This window comes from Hippopotamus amphibius, chromosome 17, assembly GCF_030028045.1.
Source record: "Hippopotamus amphibius kiboko isolate mHipAmp2 chromosome 17, mHipAmp2.hap2, whole genome shotgun sequence".
Classification (NCBI taxonomy): Eukaryota; Metazoa; Chordata; class Mammalia; order Artiodactyla; family Hippopotamidae; genus Hippopotamus; species Hippopotamus amphibius.
In genome coordinates this window covers 28,471,806-28,488,065 of record NC_080202.1, presented here as the reverse complement: position 1 = coordinate 28,488,065, position 16,260 = coordinate 28,471,806, and the positions used below count along the sequence as shown (strand labels likewise).

At 39.9% G+C, this 16,260-nt stretch overlaps 1 protein-coding gene across 2 annotated transcripts in view; it reads left to right on the top strand.

The window, feature by feature from the left end:
• The window catches only part of LOC130840820 (phosphatidylcholine transfer protein-like), a 124,457-nt gene that overhangs the window by 88,515 nt on the left and 19,682 nt on the right, over nucleotides 1-16,260 (top strand). Inside the window, exon 1 of one of the 2 annotated variants that reach the window (XR_009050063.1) lies at nucleotides 12,872-13,196. The exons of the other annotated variant lie outside the window; for it this stretch is intronic. The gene's annotated coding sequence lies outside the window, so the exon portion shown is untranslated. Of the gene's footprint in view, nucleotides 1-12,871; nucleotides 13,197-16,260 lie in introns of those variants that run through there. 2 annotated transcript variants of the gene reach the window in all.

Here is a 16,260-nt window from a genome sequence, read left to right as displayed (position 1 = left end):
AATTAGGATTCTTTCCTTCATTAGCTGTAATAAAATAAACATGGTTGTGAATCTCAACATCCATATATATATATATTTATCCTCTGAGCTTAGTATACTTTTAAACATGTGTAATAAATACAATTTAAACTTCCTGAATTATATATTACATCTTTCATAATGCCATTTATACTCTCATGCTTGTCTTAATCAATTGCTATAAATTAATAAAGGTGCAGCTTCATCAAAGCACACTTTTGAAATGGGATTCCTTGACAATATTTGAAAATACTTCATAGCCAATGGTTTTTGATGAAATTTCTTTTTTAACAACTGAATTTTAGTTTAAATATGTTTTTATAAAGAAGCAAGAATCAGACTTGCCTGGTGGTGCAGTGGTTAAGAATCCGCCTGCCAATGCAGGGGACATGGGTTCGAGCACTGGTCCAGGAAGATCGCACATACTGCACAGCAACTAAGCCATATGCCACAACTTTAGAGCCAGAGTGCCACAACTACTGAAGCCCTTGCACCTAGAGCCTGTGCTCCGCAACAAGAGAAGCCACCACAATGAGAAGCCCACACATTGTGACAAAGAGTAGCCCCCGCTTGCCGCAAGTAGAGAAAATCTGCGCATGACAACAAAGACCCAAAGCAACCAGAAAGAAAGAGAGGGAGGGAGGGAGGAAGAAAGAAGAGAGAACCTAAAGGGCATTATAAAAACTGTAGTCTCTAATCTCTTGTGCATTTTGTGTAGGTTACTACCACATCCCTCCTTCCATTCTCATAAAACAGAAGAGAACTAGTATTGAATTGAATAAAGGGGTAACTTATCTATGCTGCTAAGTCTGATCTTATTTGTCTTCTTGGAAACTGGCATAAATATAGAGTCTGCATATCAACTTCAAGGCTTTCCTTCAAGTACAGAACCTGTACCTTTCTTCAGATTCCATACATATGTGTTAGCATACAGTGTTTGTTTTTCTCTTTCTGGCTTACTTCACTCTGTATGACAGTCTCTAGGTCTATCCACCTCATTACATATAGTTCAACTTCATTCCTTTTAAGGGCTGAGTAATATTCCATTGTATATATGTGCCACATCTTCCTTATCCATTCATCTGTTGATGGGCATTTAGGTTGCTTCCATGTCCTGGCTATTGCAAATAGTGCTTCAGTGAACATTATGGTACATGTTTCTTTTTGGATTATGGTTTTCTCTGGGTATATGCCTAGTAGTGGGATTACTGGCTCATATGGTAGTTCCATTTTTAGTTTTTTAAAGAAACTCCAAAAGTGGGCAACTGGTTTCTGAGAGGTTAATGATAGAGTTAAAACATTGGTCTGCTGATTCTTAGCCCCCTGCACTTTCCTGGAAGGGATTTGGAGCCCCGCTCCCAGGTGGATGCCAGTGGTGTCTGTGTGGTGGAGAGTATCTTAGGATGGTATATAGGTAGAAAAGAGACTGGGCTTTTCACAGAGTGGATGTGCAAGGTGACATGTGTCGGGGGAGGAGTGTTACTGAGAAGGGACCTACTGTCATCTCTACTCATTTTACTGACTTGCTTCTTTTGGCTGCTGAACCCTCCTTGTAAACTGGACTTAATGGCTTTAGTCTGATGCTTCTGGGGGGAAGAATAATGATAGGTAGGAGGAATGGAGTTGGGGGCCTGCCTGGAGGCCTTTGGAGCCAGGTAGCCAGCCAGGTAGAATGATGTGCAGTCATCAATTGCTCTGTGTGCTGGTAGCTGCATGGCAGGTGGCTTAAAAGTCACCTTTAGGCAAGGTAAGTGAGGTCAAGGTTTCCTGCCAGAGGATCAGAGGATCAGAGGATCAGAGTGTTAGAGAAGGGCGGAGCAGCTCTGATGTCTGTGTGTACCCAGGGTCACTGGGTACAGCAGGATGAGCAGAAAGCTCAGGCTAGAGCAGGCAGAATTAACTTCCAAGTGTCATTTCAACAGCTGCCTTGGTGCACACATGGACATGTTTTCCGACAACATCCTGTTATCTTCTGACCATTTGTTTTCTGCAGCAGCCAGGCCCAGGCATTTGCAAGTGTCATTTCACTGTTCAGATGTATCTAATGTCTGGTCCCTTTCCCGTCCCTTTCTTTCCTTTACCTTTTTCACTCTGAGTAGCACCTTTTACCTAGAATTACAGTGAAATCCTAACTCGCTTCTTGGCCTTCCACCTCTCTGATCCCTTCCATCCTACACGTTTACAGCCCAGTCAAGCACCTGAAAGAGAAGTTATGATCTTATCATGCCCCTTCCAGTAGCACTGTTGATTGCAGGATTAATAATAATAATAATAACTACTGTAATAGCTAATGCACACTGCATGCTTTCTTAGGTTCTAGGCAATGTTTAACTGCTTTGCAGGCACTGACTTATTCTACCCTCACATCAGCCCTGTGGCGTATGTTCCTGTGTACGCATGTGTAAGTTGCTGTGGTTATCACCTTTTTCCTGTTTTGGGGAAGGGTATGTAGAAAGGTTAAGTTGATTGCAGAAGACTCAAATTGGGATTGGAATTCAGCTATCTAGGTCCAGACCTGTGCCACAAATACGCTCCTGCACTGACTGTTTGAAAGAGGTCACATGCTGGTTGGTGGGCTTTGCATGCGGAACTAGGCTGGTCCAGCTTTACCTCCCATGACTCATCCACACCCCTCTTGTCCTCCAGTCAACACCAGTCACTCACCCCATGCCTCCCCCACAGGCTTTTTGGTCTTTTGCTGTTGTGCCTTTTATCTTAACATCCACTGCCTGAGCTGAGACAGTGACTGGCTTTGTATTGTGTATTGTTTCCATTGTGTATTGTCATGTAGCAGGGCCCATCTCCCTCCTGTGGGGAGGATGTGAGGGTATTCAGAATAGGTCCTATCCCTACCAACCAAATTATAAGATATGTCTTATTTTCACCTGTTCTGAGCATGAGGGACCTCATGGTACATTGAAGTAAGCTACAAGTCTTTCCAGAGAATTCCATAAGTTGGAGGCCATACGGTTCCCATAGGTGTGCCCTTGAGCCTCAGTAGCTAGGAGGAAGGGCCACTGGCCCCATGGCCACTTTGATCTCCATCTGTATTAAATGTCAAGAGCCCTGCTGGGTCAGGGTATAAGCCCTTTCCTAGAACCTTTACTGGATTCTGGCGTACTGAGCATTATTAGATGCCTGACCCATTTTGCTAGAGCCTCATTTTCTTTCCAGGTTGACTCCCATCCTCTACTTTCCTCTTGGAAGAGGATTCCATCTAATATCCACTTAGTAAATCTTGTCTTCTGAATACTACTCCGCATCAGAAGTGAACTCAGCTAGTCCACACTCTACCTATATCTGCACTCATCTCCCCTAAAGCCCTTTGCCATTTTCTGTCTTGTGGTCCAGTGTGGTTTCATCCACCATGCATGTTGTTGTGTTATACACCTCTTCTTCCTCCTCCACCCTCTTCCCTGCCCAGAGCCATTTTACCTATGCATGTACATATGGCCTTGGGCCCCCAGGTCCCTAACTGGAGGTCAGACCAGAAGACCCTGGTCCCTCTGTCAATCTTCACCTTGACTAACATACTGGATTATTGCCCAGTGATTCCAGGTCAGGTTTTTCATTGCAATCTTTGGCTTAGTATCACATGTTTTGAAAAGACTGAAATAAGTGTAAAGGCACTTTAAATCTTGTTCTTGGACAAATGGCTACTTTTGATATACACATTTTCATACTTTTTCCCTTTCTCTTTTTCTATTAAATCATAGATTTTTATTATTTTTAAAATTATTTTTTATTGGAGTATAGTTGCTTTGTAATGTTGTATTAGTTTCTACCATACAGAAAACTGAATCAACTATACTTATACATATAGCCCCCTTTTTGGGGGATTTCCTTCCTGTTTAGCTCACCACAGAGCATCGAGTAGAGTTCCCTGTGCTATACAGCATGTTCTCATTAGTTGTTTATTTTATACATAGTATCAATAGTGTATATATGTCAATGCCAATCTACCAGTTCCTCCCATCCTCCTCTTTCCCCCTTGGTATCTATACATTTGTTCTCTACATCTGTGTCTCTACTTCTACTTTGCAAATAAGGTCATCTATACCATTTTTCTAGATTCCACATATATGCATTAATATATGATATTGTTTTCCTCTTTCTGACTTACTTCACTCTATATGACAGTCTTTAGGTCTATCCATGTCTCTACAAATGATCCAATTTTGTTCCTTTTTATGGCTGAGTGATATTCCATTGTATATATGCACCACATCTTCTTTATCCATTCCTCTGTTGATGGACATTTAGGTTGCTTCCATGTCCTGGCTATTGTAAATAGTGCTGCAGTGAACATTGGGGTGCATGTGTCATTTTTAATTATGGTTTTCTCTGGCTATACACCCAGTATTGGGATTGCTGGGTCATATGGTAGTTCTATTTTTAGTTTTCTATGGAATCTCCATACTCTTCTCCATAGTGGCTATATCAATTTACATTCTCACCAACAGTGCAAGAGGATTCCCTTTTCTCTACACCCTCTCCAGCATTTATTGTATGTAGATTTTGTGATGATGGTGATTCTGACTGGTATGAGTTGATACCGCAGTGTAATTTTGATTTGTATTTCTCTAATAATTAGTGATGTTGATCATCTTTTCATGTATTTGTTGGCCATCTGTATGTCTTCTTTTGAGAAATGTCTATTTAGGTCTTCCACCCATTTTTTGATTGGATTGGTTTTTTGTTGTTGTTGTTATTGAGCTGCATGAGCTGTTTTGTATATTTTGGAGATTAATCCTTCATCTGTTGCTTCATTTGCAAATATTTTCTCCCATTCTGAGGGTTGTCTTTTTGCCTTGTTTATGGTTTCCTTTGCTGTGCAAAAGCTTTTAAGTTTAATTAGGTCCCATTTGTTTTTGCTTTGTTTTGTATTTATTCTCATTACTCTAGGAGGTGGGTCAAAAAAGATCTTGCTGTGATTTATGTCAAAGAGTGTTCTGCCTATGTTTTCCTCTAAGAGTTTTATAGTGTCTGGCCTTACTTTTAGGTCTTTAATTCATTTTGAGTTTGTGTGTGTGTGTGTGTGTGTGTATGATGTTAGGGAGTGTTCTAATTTCATTCTTTTACATGTAGCTGTCCAGTTTTCCCAGCACCACTTATTGAAGAGGCTATCTTTTCTCCACTGTATATTCTTACCTCCTTTGTCATAGATTAGGTGTCCATAGGTGCGTGCATTTATCTCTGGGCTTTCCATCCTGTTCCATTGATCTATATTTCTGTTTTTGTATCAGTACCACACTGTCTTGATTGCTGTAGCTTTGTAGTATAGTCTGAAGTCAAGCAGCTTGCTTCCTCCAGCTCTGTTTTGCTTTTCTTTCTTAAGATTGCTTTGCTATTCAAGGTCTTCTGTGTTTCCATGCAAATTGTAAAATTTCTTGTTCTAGTTCTGTGGAAAATGCCATTGGTAATTTGATAAGGATTGCATTGAATCTGTAGATTGCTTTGTGTGGAATAGTTATTTTCACAATATTGATTTTTCCAATCCAAGAACATAGTATATCTCTCCATCTGTTTGTGTCATCTTTGATTTCTTTTGTCAGTATCTTATAGTTTTCTGCATACAGGTCTTTTGCCTACTTATGTAGTTTTATTCATAGGTATTTTATTCTTCTTGTTGCAATGGTAAATGGGATTGTTTCCTTCATTTCTCTTTTTGGTCTTTTTGTTAGTGTATAGCAATGCTAGAGATTTCTGTGTATTACTTTTGTATCTGCAACTTTATTCAATTCATTGATGAGCTCTAGTAGTTTTCTGGTGACATCTTTAGGATTTTCTGTGTGTAATATCATGTCATTAGCAAAGAGTGACAGTTTTACTTCTTCTTTTCCAATTTGGATTCCTTTTATTTTTCTGCTCTGATTGCCATGGCAAAAATCATAGAATTTTAGGCTTAGAAAGTCTCCGAAACCATTCTGTCCAATTACCATCACCCTTTCCTTTAACTTTTTTTTACTACTTTCTTTGCCTATTCTGTTTCCTTGTTCTCACCTTCTCTTTTCTTCCCCATGATGTAATGCTAACTTATCTTTACATGGCACTTTAATGTACAAAATGCTGTTAAATATAAGTTTTTGTTTGTCTCTCTCAACAAATCTGGAAGATAGGCAGAGGTGGGCTTATTTTCCTATTTTACAGATGGCAATAAGACCCAGAGTTGTTAAGTGAGCCACACAAGATCTCATAACTAGTAACTAGACATGAACCAGTCTACTTTGATGAATTCAGTACCAAATATGTAGCTTGCTTCAATTCAGAACTACATTCTCTTTCCAGAAGCTAAGCAAAGCTAGTGCAAAGCTGCTATGTGCTATCCCATGTGGTATCCTGAGAAGAGCATGGGTTTCGGAGGCAGATAGTCTTGGGTTGAAATCTCTGCTCTGCCCCACTATCATTCGTTTATTCAGGAGATACTCATTGGATGCTTCCCATGTGGTACTGCCTTGGCAGGCAGTGGGCATAAGCAGGGAGCAGGAAGTTGGAGCTGCTGGTTCAATGAATGAGCTTCTTGAACGATAAACCATATTCACTGTTGAGAATAAACTCATAGTATATAATGAAATGGCAGCTGAAAAGTGCTGCAAAGAAAGTAAAGTGGGATAAAGAGATGTTATGGTTGGGGGATATCCAGGGATGTGATATATTTTAGATAAAGGGAACCTGGAAAGCTCCTCTGTCTAGAGATAACATTTGAATGGAAGTAGAAGTGAAATGAGAGATTCTGTTGGACAAATATTTGGAGGAGAAATGTACCAGAGAGTGTTTCTCAAAGCTCAAACACATTACAATTGCCTGGGGAGCTCTAAGGACATCACCAAGCTCTACCCTAGAGCCCTGGATTGAATTGAGCTGGCATGGGGTTTGGGTGGTTCTTTTGAAAAGCTCCCCTTTCATATAAATAGTTATTATTCTGTCTTGTCTACTTCTGTGTATGTTTGAAATGCTGGTACACCAGAATCACCTGTAGAGTGTGTTAAAATTCATAGTAAGAATTGGGTCTGGGGTGGGAGTTGGCATTTGACTTTTCTTCATCTCCCTCCCTTTCTTCTCCTCATCTTTTTTCTCCTCTCCTTCCCTCTTCTTCTTCTCCTTCTTCTTCTTCCCTTCCCCTCCATTCTCCTCCTCCTTCTTCTCCTTCTACTCCTTCTCTTCCTTCTCCTTCTTCTTCTTCTCCTTTGAGTAACCCAAATGTTCTAAAATTAGACTGTGGCAAAGGTAGCATTACTCCATAAATTTACTAAAAATCATTAAATTGTACACTTAAAATGAGTAACTTTTATGGTACTTAAATGATACCTCAATAAAACTGTCAAAATAAAATAAAAAAAAAACAGGTTATGAAACTCACCCAAGGTCACACAAGTAATGAACTTGACTTGAAGTAATTAATTGCAACAGAACCTGGACTTGAGACCACTAATGTGACAGCCAAATTTAAAGTCTATGATAGAGCCTACAAATTGTCACTGACCTCTCCCAATATATCATTAGATAAATAATAAGACCTCAGTGTGCATATAGCATTAGAGTGACCATGTAACTTGTTCCAACCAGAACACTTTTGAGTGAAAGAGGTGTTGTAAAATGTTTCACCAGGACAAATATAAACCAGGCTGTGGTGAGTATATTGGGACATAGAGTCACTCTTGCTATAGCTCACAACCAAACACCATTTAATTTACTAGGTGATTCAAAATATGTCCTCTCATTGGATCCCTGTACAAATGTGGCAGAATAGAAATTATATCCAGCTTGTAAATTGGGAAGCAGAGACTCAGCCAGGGTCTTAGGCTCATAAATCCTAAAATCACAGAGCAATTAGGCATCAAAACTATTCATTAGATCAGGAGTTGCTGAATCTGTCATGCTGGCTATTTTTGAACAGTCCACAAGCTAAGAATGGTTTCTACATTTTTAAGTAGTTGTATAAGTACCTACATAATAGCCTCCATTTTGCATGTTACCCTGTAAAGCCTAAAATATTTTTTATTTAGCAGATGTCTGCTGTCGTGCACAGAGACTGGGTGCTGAAACTGAGGCTTTAGAAGGCAGACCCAGGGAGAGAACTGAGGTTGGCTGCATGGAGACAGCCTGAAGAGGCTGGAGTGTGGTTCAGCCACAGCCAGGGGTGTACATTGACAAAGCTTGTGCCTTCCATAGACATGAAGGACATGTCATGTCATGTCATGCCATAGACATGAAAGGAGAGGTGGGACCAACTATAGCAGCTTCTTTTTCAGCATCCTCTCAGTCATTGCAGTGCCATCTCTACAAGTTCTGGGAGTGTGCAAGAACAAGTGGGTTGCAATATGCTATTAAAAAACTAATGGGTCAATGATGAAATCAAAGAGGAAGTTAAAAAATACCTTGAGACAAATGATAATGGAAACACAACCATAGAGAATCTATGGTAAGCAGCAAAAGCAGTTCTTAGAAGGAGGTTTATAGAAACACATTTGGGGATCCTGATTCGTCCCATTGACACCACCACTTCCAAAACGTACAACCTAGGAAAGCTCTGAATTATTACAGAGTTATGTTGCACTACCATATGTAAGAGAGGGATTTTTGTGTCATAAGCCCCAAGTATATTATATTTTATTTTGAATCACATGGGGGTTTACCATTTAAGCTCATAGCACCCTTCAATCTTGAGCATACCATACAGGATAAATACCAAAAAAACTTAAATAAATCATATTCAAAATCAGAGAACCAAAGAGAGAAAGAAAATCTTGAAAGAAGCTGCAGCAGGAGGAATGGGGAAGCACTTTACCTACAGAGGAGTACAGATGAGAATTACAGCAGACATCCCATCAGTAACCACCCTGTGAAAAGACAGTGCCTTGATGTATATATATAATGTTTTGAAAGAATAAGCCACTGACCTAGAATTCTATATCCAATGATAACTTCTTCAAAAATGAAGAAGAAATAAAAACATTTTCAGACAAATAAAAACAGTGAATTCATCAGCAGCAGAACTGATCCAGAAGAAATGCTAAAAGAAAATTTTCAGGGAGGAATAAAGTGGCATAGGTCAGGAACTCATATCTACATAGCATTAAAAGGGCCTATATTTTGTTGTTTTAAATCTTCTCGAAGGTATGAACTTTGTCTTATTCATCAGGCATCACCAGGGCTTAGCAAAATGCAGGCACACAACAGGTCCTGAAAGACAGCTTGAGTGGGTACATGAACCAATATTCTGGAGTTTTCTTCTCACTAGGATATATTCAGAAAACCAAAAGTAGCTATGGAATGGTATGTTTCCTAAACAAAATGGCAAGGTAAGCTAGCTATATATATCTCTAAGATGTTTTCTGTGTCTTAGAAACACATTAAAAGTCCCAGGCTAAAATTCAAATGTTGATATTCACAGGGATTCTCCTTTTCTTACAAAAATATATTCATTTGTATAGTTTCCATGAAGGGTAAAATAGCCTGCCAAAATAGTGTCAAGGAGTAGTGAGCTTGTGGAGTGAGAAAGTACTCCCACTGGAGAGGCTGCTAGAACTCTCCTTCTGCCCTCAGGTGGTGATTTTAATACTAAAGGCAAGTTGGAAGACCAAGCAGGAGCCATCCTCCACCTGACTTTGGCTCAGTTCAGCACCCAGTTCACGCGATTATTGGTATGGTGTTATGTCCAAAGATCCAGAATGTCCAAACCCTTCCTACAAAGTCTCCTCTCCTCTCAAGGTTCCCCAAGACCCAATAAAAATCAAAGTCCTGGTATATTAGTAGCCACCTCCTGTGACCCTCGTGCAGGGATCGGGTGAAAGACAGGGTTATACCTGGATATAGAAGTGTGGGATCCTACTTTCCCCTCTACTCATTCCCCCAAATTGAGTTTACCGATGGTCCATACTTCATATTACCATTGGGTAGATTTAGTGGGATGACCCCTGTAAAGCACTCAGCCCAGGGCCTGGTATTCAGTAAGCACTCAGTAAGCATTAGCTACCACTGTTATCTTACCTAGCTGTCTGCAGTCCTTCAGGATTAAACCTGCCATGTGTTAGAGAGATCGCAAATATTTTTTAGTCAGCTGTCTTTTTCATACAGTCTTGATACACACTGCCCAGTGGCAGCTGCGTCTTTGACACCTGCCATAAGGAGTGATTTTCATTTTTGAAAAATGCTTACTTTTCATACCACCTGAGCCTGTTGTTTGCCTCTAGAGTGTGGGAGTGGTACCACTTCCACAGTGGTAGATTGAGGAGGCCTCCTGGCCCCTAAGGAATGGAAATGACCTCTTCTATGAGAGGCAAAGAAAATTCAGTGCACAGTCGAGGGTGTTTTGACAGGATTAGAGAGATGTGATTCACCAAGGCTGTCTTGTAGTTAGTGATGTAAATGCAGATAAACACTATAATTGAAGAGAAAGAGTGATGTCTTTCTCCAGGTCAGTTGGTGGGATGAGGGCTAGGGAGAGTGGGGATTACTTCACTGTAGGAATTACTTTTTTGTAGGAATTGCAAATATGAATGCAAACATTATGAGATTTTGACATTTCTTATATGTAAACACATTAGCTCTTACAGAATTTATTCTGTTTAGGACAAATAAGTGTGTTATTGGCAGTAGTTTTTCTGTAAATATTTTAATCCTATGAATGCAGCTGAAAAAAATGCAGTTTTTTAATGCATTTCAATCACCATTGATAAGAAATATAACAGCTTGATTTTTAGATAAGTTAGATAGAATAGCAGAACACTTGAAAAAATAGTGAATACAGTAGTGAATTGCTTAATATGCCCTCCACATGCCCTCTGCTTCTTCACCAATAAAGTGGAAGTAATGAGATGCTTATTTCACAGGATTACTGTATTTATCTCCAAGCACAGTGACCAGCTTAGAGTAGGTGTTCCACAGTTGTTAGTTCCCCCCAAATGTGCACTATGTTACAGTTCCAAATCCCCAATTCTTTACTCTGGAAAAAGGAGATTGTTATTATAGCTACATTATTAGTGAAAATGATATCTAATACTTGCTAATTACTTATAATGTACCAGATACCACAGTAAGAACTTTAGATGGATTATAATTTAATTCTCATAATCATCCCTTTAGGTAGAAATTCTCATTAGACCCACTTTGCCGCTGAGGAAAACAAGGCTCATAGGTGAAAGAGTTTAGACTACATCTGGTCTGTGTCTGCAAGCTCGTGCTATAACCACCATGCTGTACTGTTTGGCTACGGGAGTTTTGAGATGACACTAGAGTGATATGAGAAAAGACAGCACAGCCCAGTTCACTAAAGATGAAAGTACTCATCCTTTCTCCATTCCTGCCTTTTCCTTGGTCCTTGTCTCAAGCCCCTAGAAGCAGCGTCTAAAAAATACCTCTTCTTGGTGTTGGAGGCCTATTGGACAAACACACCGGCTGAAGGGCTCATGGGAGCATCTCAGTGGGAGGTCCATCCTGGGTGGTCTGGGACAGGAACACTGGCTTAGGGACTGGCTTTGCCACCAACAGTGTCACTGTTTTACTCTTGGCTAGTCAATGACATCTTTTACTTAAGGGTCTAAGGTCCCTTCCAGCTCTAATATCCTGTGTCATATTTACTGGAATCATTAGCTTGTGATTTGGAAAAATTGCTTGAAGCAAATGTGCAGGAAGAGGGGAGCTAAATTAGAAGACATGTGGAAAGAAGAAGGGGCCAGTGTCACTCTCTTTCTGGCTGTCCCAAGTGCTAACTATAGAACTTAGGCAAGTAATGTAGCCTCTCTGAGCTTCATTTTCTCATATAAAGGTGGAGATGGCACCAATGTCATTATCAATACGACAGGGCTGTGTTGTGATTACATGAGATAATGAATCTAAAACTGGAAACTGCACTGTGTTTAGAGAAACAAAGGCTAGTTTTGTTGATAGAATTTATAGCAGCTCAAAGTGATTGGAAGCCTTCAAATGTAGAATACACAGTTGTTGCAGTGACTGCTGACAGATCACCAAGGGAAGTACATTCCAAACTGAAAAGCCTATACCTGATTGTTTGACCAGGGCCAAGAATATAAAGGGTTCCAGCAAGTTTATAATTTTTTTCTGAATTACTTAGTGGAAGGAGGTGTAACTTTCTATAACAGAGTTTGTGGAGTTTCAGATACCTCTCTGTGCAAAATGAATATACCTCAATTTAATATCTATTAATAGTAACCATCATCTTTTACTTCTCTTCCTTGGCAATGCATTTTAGTAATGCTTATGCATGTGTGTACAATTTTAATGAATTTACACATAATCAGATTTGCTTGTAAATGTTCATAGGCCTTGTCAGTGCTATTTTATCAGTCTAATTTTCTACTTTAATGTAATGTCAAATAAAAAACAAACCTGGACTTAGTGAGGAGAATGAATCCTTTCATTCAAAAGGTTTATTGACAAGTTTGGGGTTATTATAGTAGGGAGACTCCTTTGACTATAAGTTCCATGAGTGTCTCTAGAGTGATGCAGAAAGATCTTTCTTTTGTAGAGAGGAGTCAGCAAGGCTAGAAGCCATGTGCAGGAAAGTGAGATGAAGGTGGCCTGACTGGAGAATAGAACAGAGAATATCTTACCCTGAGGCCAGTCTATTCTCAGGAGGGGCTGGATGCTGCCCAGGCTGAGACTGGACCAAAGTTTAGGGTCTGGAGGAGGGAGAGGCGCTTAACTGATTTCGTTAACAAGCATTTTGTTCTGATTGATCAGCAGAATAAGCAGTTTAGCTGACCATTTACAAGGCAATGAAAGGGAATTTAGAGGTGCTGTGTCTGGATTTGTGATAAGTAAACAAAGCGTGTGTGTGTGTCTTATCTAAGTCATGAGGGGAAAGGTGGTTCTTTTGTGATAAGCTGTTTTCTGGAACACAAAGGGTGGAGGTGTTTCTTAATCTCTCCTGTTTTCCAGGATCACAGAACTCAAGTAAAATTCATTGTCAGTAAGGACCATTGTAATAATTAGACTTGCTTTTAGCTGCAAGTAACAGAAAACTGGATTAAGAATGACTTAAACAAAAAGAGGGGTGAGAAAAGATGGAGGAGAAGTAGAGGGATGTGGAATGCGCCCCTCTCCACAGATGCATTGGGAATACACCAAAAGATGCAATAATTCCCACAGAGAACCAACTGAACACCAGAAGACAACCTCGGACACCAGAAAGGACCACAAGGATCCTCACATAACTGGTAGGGAGGCATCTACGATGGCTCAAAGAGGGTGAAGCTGCGGAGCTGTGGCAGACAGGAGGGAGTGAGAAACATATGGAGGGTCCCCACCACAGCTCAGCATTCCTGGACTGAGATGTTGATTCACAGCTAAACAGAGGGTCCGGGAGTGGGAGCATGGGAACCAGAGAGCTGGTTCAGGGTGAGAAACATTGTTGCCAGTAAGGTGACAGACTGAGAGGACAGGAGGGAAGAGGTCTGCGGTGAGGAGTGCCTGCCCCTGAGAGCTGCCCGACCATGATGGCAACTGGATGCCGCAGGCTCACGGGTGGGGGGAGGAAACATGGGCATAGCCTCTCTTTCTCTTTCAGCACCTGGAGCGGGCAGTGCAAAGACCCCCTGTGGGCCACCTAAGGTGCTCAGGGGTAATAGCAACTCCCAGGCCCTCGGGCAGTGCTAGCTTAAAACCCCTTGGAACGCCAGCAGTAGGGAGGCTGCTGAGAAAAAAAAACCCTGAGAGAGGCCCAACTCTGAGATTTTCTGTTTACACCAGAGCCACCAGCATCCCTCTGCAACAGGCACCTCCAAGCCCAACTGAAACAACAGTGCACCACTGCTCACTCACTCCCAGGGGAAGGAGCCACTATTGTACCCTCTCCCTCCCCACACACCAACGCTTACAGAGGAACAATAAAGAAAGATCTGCTGGTCACAGAATAATACAAAAAACCCAAGACTTAATATTTGTTTAACCCAACACTCAGACATTAGTCTGGGGCTTGGATAATCTTCTATAAACCCCGCTATTGCTGGGACGAGCAACCCCAGAAGTCTGGACTACCATGAGGGCAAAGAAACACCATGAGGGCAAAGGAGAAGCAAAAAAACCCACAAGATCAAATAAATGAAGAGGAAATAGGAAAAATGCCTGAAAAAGAATTCAGAGTAATGATAGTAAAAATGATACAAAATTTCAATAACAAAATAGAGAAAGTACAATAAACAGTTCATAAGAACTCAAAAAAAAAACAGCAATGGATAACAAAATAACTGAAATTAAAAATACTCTAGATGCTATAACCAGCAGAATGACTGAGGCAGAAGAAAGAATAAGTGAGTTGGAAGATAGAATGGGGGAAATAGCTGCCACAGAGCAGGAAAAAGAAAAAAGAATAAAAAGATTAGAAGACAGTCTCAGAGACCTCAGTGATAACCTTAAATGTACCAACATTCGAATTATAGGCATCCCAGAAGAAGAAGAAAACAAGAAAGGGTCTGAGAAAATATTTGAAGAGGTTATAGTGGAAAACTTCCCCAACATGGGAAAGGAAATAATTAACCAAGTCCAAGAAGCACAGAGAGTCCCATACAGAATAAACCCAAGGAGAAATACACCAAGACACATCTTAATCAAACTAATGACAATTAAACACAAAGAAAAAATATTAAAAGCAGCAAGAGAAAAGCAACAAACAACATATAAGGGAAAACCCATTAGGATAACAGCTGACCTTTCTACAGAAACACTGCAGGCCAGAAGGGAATGGCAGGACATACTGAAAGTCCTGAAAGAGAGAAACCTACAGCCAAGAATCCTCTACCCAGCAAGAATCTCATTCAGATTTGAGGGAGAAATCAAAAGCTTTCCAGACAAGCAAAAGTTAAGAGAATTCAGCACCACCAAACCAGCCTTACAACAAGTGCTAAAGGAACTTCTGTAGGCAGGAAACACAAGAGAAGGAAAACACCTACAAATACAAACCCAAAACAATTAAGAAAATGGTAATAGAAACACAGATGTCAATAATCACCTTAAATGTAAATGGATTAAATGCTCCAACCAAAAGACACAGACTGGCTGAATGGATACAAAAACAAGACCTTTCTATATGCTGCCTACATGAAACCCACTTCAGACCAAGGGATACATATAGACTGAAAGTAAAGGGATGGAAAAAGATATTCCATGCAAATGAAAGTCAAAAGAAAGCTGGAGTAGCAATACTCATATCAGACAAATTAGACTTTAAAGTAAAGACGATGACAAGAGACAAGGAAGGACACTACATAATGATCAAGGGATCCATCCAAGAAGAACATATCACAGTGGTAAATATCTATGCCCCCAACATAGGAGCACCTCAATACATAAGGCAAATGCTAACAGCCATAAAAAGGGACTTTGACAGTAACACAATAATAGTGGGAGACTTGAACACCCCACTTACATCAATGGACAGATCATCCAAACAGAACATAAATAAAGACACACAAGCTTTAAATGACACATTAGACCATCTTTACTTAATTAATATTTATAGGACATATCATCCAAAAATGACAGACTACACTTTCTTCTCAAGTGCACACGGAACATTTTCCAGGATAGATCACATCTTGGGTCACAAATCAAACCTCAGCAAATTCAAGAAAATTGAAATCATATCAAGCATCTTCTCAGACCGCAATGCCATGAGACTAGATATCAATTACAGGAAAAAAAAACTGCAAAAAATACAAACACATGGAGGCTAAACAATTCACTATTAAACAACAAAGGAATCACTAAAGAAATCAAAGAGGAAATCAAAAAATATCTAGAAACAAACAACAATGAAAACACAACAACCCAAAACCTATGGGACGCAGCAAAAGCAGTTCTAAGAGGGAAGTTTATAGCAATACAGTACTACCTTAAGAAACAAGAAAAATATCAAATAAACAACCTAACCTTACACCTAAAACAATTAGAAAAAGAAGAACAAAGAAACCCCAAAGTGAGCAGAAGGAAAGAAATCATAAAAATCAGAGCAGAAATAAATGAAAAAGAAAGGAAGGAAGCAATAGCAAAAATTAATAAAACTAAAAGCTGGTTCTTTGAGAAGGTTAACAAAATTGATAAACCATTAGCCAGACTCAACAAGAAAAGAAGGGAGAAGATGCAAATCAACAGAATTAGAAATGAAAAAGGAGAAGTAACAACGGACACCTCAGAAATACAAAAGATCATGAGAAACTACTACAAGCAACCATATGCCAACAAATTGGATAACCTGGAGGAAATGGGTAAATTCTTAGAAAAATA